We start from the raw sequence: 5,706 nt of genomic DNA, 5'->3' as shown, positions 1-5,706 counted from the left end.
AACATTTCAAAACTCTTCAAATGAAAATATGTGAGTCACGACTTGTGGGTAGCAAGTTAGGACTTGTGGGGACAGTGAGAAGGAAGGCAAACTCTGAGATCTGCCAGCAATTGTTTTCCCCCTTGATTCGAATGAAGGAAAAGATCATGTTATTTATACAGCATAAGGTTCCAGATTTTCAGGAATGAAATCTGAGCCCAGCATGTCAACATATTGGTCTGGTCTGTCTTGGAATCTACAGTAGATGGATTTCTTTGTGCTGGGAAACATTAGGAAGGTCAATATTCTTTTCTGATTTTTTTTTTCTTTTAAGGAAAGGTTTCATTCTCACACTCTAAAGTGGTAGTATTAGATATCACCCAGATAATACATTCAATGGTCATGCGACTTCAGTTTCAAACATAAAGCCCCAGGGCAAAGAGCTTTTATGTATTCAGTTACATGTTCTTTACTTTACAGATAGTGTTTTTCCACAAATACTCCCAGCCTGGGAGGAAATACAGAAGTGAACAATCAAATGAAATAAAAATAATAGTGATGTTAATAACAAGGAATTTCAAATTGCAAAGAACCTAGAAAGACATCAACCTGGGCTTTCCCTATCGCCTACAAGTTGCCCCAGAAAGGGGAACTTCATAGAAGGATCACCTCCTGGAGAAGGTGAGCTCTGAAGTAGGACAGCTGGAAGTCTGCCTCCTGGTCCTGCTATTGGCTAATGTGTAAACCTTGTAGTTATTCTCTGAGCCTCAGTTTCCTCTCCTGTAAAATCAAGGACAATAATACTTTCCTGCTTGAGCTATCCTGAGCACTAAAGGGATAATGTTTTCAAAGTGTCTAGTGCACAGTAGGCAACATTCAGGAAACTTGAATTTCTTTCCAGCTTCTTTAAGTCTTTTCCAGCCCTAAAACACTCTGGCCCCAATCCAGTTCCTTTGTCTTAAGAATCCAGTCCATGGCTTAGAAAAATCCCTAATTACCAATCACTGCAGGAGTACACACACCTGAATTGCTTCTTTCAGTTTTCCAAAATGTCACTAAAACTTTCTTCCTGAGAAATATTTGCCCAATTCACCGTCTCTTAAAGTGTGTAGCCACAGCTTTTCTCCTCTGATTTTATTTAACTTCCTTTCCACCCGGCTGTGGCAGAGCGAAGCTTAGGGAGAAAGGGTTTGCCCCTGGAGAGAGCTCCAGTCAGCCTCAGATTCTGCTCCTCCAGGTGTTTCGTTGCAAGCTAGAAATTTAGCAAGTGTTTCCCACGTAGGAAGGGCACATGCATGGCCCATTTTCCAAGCTCTGGCTTTGGAATTAGTATATCCAGAAATAGGGTCCCTTGGGGGGTTGGTTTCTTGGTGGTTTGATTACCGTGGCATGGGTATAGAGGGCTGCTGCCTGGTGGTCCTTCTCTGGGAAGGGAACTCCTTGTTCTGAACTCCTTAATTCCAGGAAGCCATCAAATATATATTTATAAAAGTAACATATATAATTTATATATATTTATAACAGTAATATAAAAACATTACAGAACCTTTGAAAAGTGAAGAAAAGACAAAACCCCTTCATATTCATAATTAGAACTCCTAAAGTCAGACACCAGTAGTATTTTGCTGTTTTTTTTGGGTTTTTTTGTTTTTTATCCCTTAGTCCTCTCCCAGTGCTGGCTTGCTTGCTTTATTTGTTTGTTTGTTTGTTTGTTTGTTTGTTTAGTATGTACGCTTTTTGGTGCCTTACTTTTCATGCTATAAACTTTTCTAAGTGGGTACTTCATATTTATTATTTTGTAATTGCAGCCTACACACACCTAGGGGATTCACTATCACTTATTTTACAATTTTCTGTTTAGCACTCTAGGTCGTTTCCAATGTTTCTATTGTAATTAACTCTACGATGAATAGATATTAGTGAATTAATGCCTTTTCACCCAAATTTATTACTATCTCCTTAAAGTCATCTCCTAGGAATGGAAATATGAGGTTAATGAGTATGACCATGTTTATGGTTCCATAAATTTTTCCCAAATGCTTCCCAAAGTGTTGAACCAACTTACACTCTTACCTGCAGCAGGTGAGAGTGTCCCTTTATCACACCCTTTCCAGCACAGGCTACTATCTTGTAAAAAAAAGTTCTTTTTTTTTTTCAGGGTATCTATGTTTTGATTTATAGTGAGAGGAATGCTTCCCCTCTCCCTTGAATTTGATTACTAGTTTTTTTTCTGTTTTGTTTTTTAAGCAAGCCTTTTAAAGTGAGTGGAATGTGAATGAAGAAAGATGGCCTAGTAAATAAAAACTGGGAGGTTGTCCCAGTAATGAAGGTAAAGGAGAAATGATGAAGTGGAAGAAGTGAATGAAAGTTCTCCATGGAAAGGAAAGGAAAGGGAGAGTTGGGGATGAGTTTGGGAGGAGCTAAATTGTGAAGCCAAGTCCATTGATGTGGTCCAAGCTGCAGGTGTGAGAAAGATGAATTTAGAAGCAATGGTTTGGACCAGTTGAAAGCAAAAAAGGCTGGACTCCAGACCTGAAATCGGCATCAAGGATTTGGCAAAGAGATGAAAGAGAAGTGAATTTTGAATTAAATAAATGACAGAGTCTATCAGGTACAGGAGGGAGGGAATTCTCCACTCTGGCTCCTATTTATTGAACACTTTCCCTGTGCCCAGATACTTTTTGGAGGCTATCTCAATGAATCGTCACAATAACTGAAGGAGAGACGTAACATCATTATCCTCATTTTACAGATATGGAAACTGAGCATATGAGGGGTTCAGTGTTCCAGCCAGGCCTCATATTTATTACAAGTAGCAGAAAGGATGATTGGAAACCATGCCTTCCTACTTCAAATTTAGCACCTTCAGGATCAAGAACAAGATTTAGACAATGCAGGAAGAGAAACAGCATTTATCTAGATCATGGAAGCATGGAGGTCAGGCCTGGGCAGAGAAAGCCTAGAGAGACTAATGGCCTACATACCCAAATTATTTTTGGAGAGGTGGCTAAGGGACCCCAGAATCCCACTTTGAATCTGAATAGGTTATTCCTGAAGGCCTGCCCCACAAGTGAGGCCTAACAAGCATTCTAATTTCTAAATCCTCTGCTATTTGAAATCCTAGTGTCTTAGAGCTTTACCCATCCCCTCCTTCAGGATACCAACACCTCTTGAGACCAGCATAGTGAGTGCAAGCACAAAGATTTCTGTCTGCCTAAACATGCTTTACTCTCCCTTAGATCAATGAAAGAATGTGTCTCCTGCTCAACTTCAAGTACATCGTACTCTACCAATTAAAGTGGAAACTCTGCCAGGGTTAGTAGGTTTGTGGTAGACAATGCCAGAGTTAAATTTTCAAAGGCATTTCTCTCCTAGACCCTTATTTCAACTCCTCGTTATTTAACTAAGAAAGTTGGATTTGAAATGTAGATTATGTTTTACTGGTCACCAATACAAATGCATTCATATTTCACCCCTTTCCATTCTGCACAGAATCTTCCAAAGTATGATTGTGTAGTACATGTCCTTTAGAGATATGAGTAACAGAGGTGAGTCATGGAACCAGGAAAATATCTTAGTGTGGCTGGTTTCCAGGCCTGGGTTTCCAGAAGCCCCACACTCAGCACTCAGCAATGAAGAAAACCCAGTTGATCTATTGTTTTACAGTATTACAGTATTACAGTTTTACAGTATTACAGTATTAACAGTAATAACTATTATGGTCTTCATATTCATATTGTCATATATATACATGTATACATACCTTATACATATATATACATATATATTTATATGTGTATGTATTATATATATGTGTGTGTGTGTGTGTGTGTGTGTGTGTGTGTAAAATCTGTAAGTAAATACTCCAAAATGTTAGTATCACCATGGTATGTTACTGGGTGATTGTATTATAGCATATTTTTTAGACATTTTTTGAGGAACAAGAGCCAGGGTTTTTATTTGTTCACTTTTTGCATTTGAAATACTCCTCGATGACATCCTTAGCCTGAGAGCATTTGCCATAGTCCACACAACTGCAACCAACCACTTTACTGGGTTTTCCCTCTCTGTTGATTTTACAGAGGCCTACCCAGTCCCCCAGTTTCTTGTTGTCATTAACCTGATTTAGGCTGATTTGGTGTTCAGCACGAAGGGCCTCCACAAACTTGACATACAAAGGATCATCACAGTTAGATGCAAGCACACACAGATGGGGATGGTCTGAGACTTTGGCAGCTTCTCAAATTCCCCATTCTAGGCCCTCGTGGATAAGGGCGGTCTTCAGCATCTCTGATAGAGCAATATTAATGTCTGTTACACCTCCAGCATCAGTGCCTTCCTTGGACATGGCAGGTTACAGGTGAATGCACCCAAGTCTTCTCCTCTGCTATACTTGGTGGTAGAAAGGGAAGTGCTAGATGTTTCCTTATATGTACTTTACTCTGTTTTCCAAAAATTTCAATAAGAAGGATGATTTGCTTTGACATTTGGAAAAACAGAAAACATTCAAAGTTGTTTTAGTCAGGACCATCAAGGTGATGCATCACCTGGCATATTTTTATTTCGCATTTAAAACAAGCTGGCCTGGAGATGGGGGCAGGATGGGGAGGGAGATTCAAAGGGAAAGGCTGTTTCATTGAGGGCCTGTTATTTACTAGGTATATTTCTGCTGTTTATTCAGTTCATCTTCCAACAAGGCCGGGAGGAAGGTTTTTACTAGCACTAAGTAATACAGATGAAGAAACTGAGGCTTTGAAAGACCATGCAGCATAGCTAAGAACACACAGTAAATCGGTAGAAATTCTGGGCCCAGAAGGCAGGTCTGTCTACTTCAGAGCTTCTGCTCATTAATTATATACCATTTTTCTCCCATAATATATACACTCACATATATGAAATATGATTCCGGGCCTTTCAAATCTTACAGTCTAGTTGAGAAGATAAGATAAATACAAACAAAAACATACACACCGGCAGTAACTTAGTTCTAAGCACTCATTACAGACAGAAGTCGGGTGTATCCCAGCTTGAAAACTCCGCCTCTTGGGCGTTTGGGAATGCTAGGCTGGGCTGCTGGGCAGGAAATGGGGCTTTTATCCATAACCGGCCTTGCCTCTGAAGTTTTTAAGCTTTGACCAGGACTGGAATCTACCATTGCTGTCTCAATTCATCAAATTGCAAATCTAGGTTTCATTCCATTCTGTCTTTAACAATTAGGGCAGTGCTTCTCAAATTTAAATGCGTTTAGGAATCACCTGGGGATCTTATTAAAATGCAGATTCTGAAGGAGTAGGTGTCAAGGCTGAAAGTCTGCATTTCTAATTACTCTCCCAGGTGATGCTGATCGTGCTAGATTGAAGACTGGGTAGCAGGCACTAAGGAGTTAAAAGCTAACCCAGACCCAAACCTCAGTCACCTCTATCCCGCCCCAGGCAAAGTACTGGGTTGCTCTGTGTTTCCCAGTGGGCCAAAGAAAAAGCCTCCAGCCCGCAACGGCAGCGGGAGGGATTTCTATCTCTGAGCCTCACCCCAGCGAGAGGGCAAGTGATTGTCCAGGCTTGGGCCTGGGCTGAAAAGGTAGCCATGTCCCAGGGAAGATGCCTGGGCTCACTTTGGCCTCAGTGGAGTCCAAGCCTTCTCCTTTTCCATCCCTCTCCAGGCTTTCACGTGGCCCAGGCCTCCTCTTCTTCCATCTCTCCGCAGCCTGCTGCCACCACCTCCTCCGCC

The 5,706-nt window shown here is 40.9% G+C and overlaps 1 pseudogene; it reads right to left on the bottom strand.

The window, feature by feature from the left end:
- Positions 1–3,943: 3,943 nt before the first annotated feature.
- On the bottom strand, positions 3,944–4,327 carry LOC102886604 (annotated as a pseudogene).
- Between the last annotated feature and the right edge of the window lie 1,379 nt (positions 4,328–5,706).

The sequence above is a fragment of the Pteropus alecto genome, unplaced genomic scaffold, assembly GCF_000325575.1.
Source record: "Pteropus alecto unplaced genomic scaffold, ASM32557v1 scaffold19, whole genome shotgun sequence".
Classification (NCBI taxonomy): Eukaryota; Metazoa; Chordata; class Mammalia; order Chiroptera; family Pteropodidae; genus Pteropus; species Pteropus alecto.
Note: the sequence above shows the minus strand (reverse complement) of the source record. Positions and strands in the feature narration are given on the sequence as shown.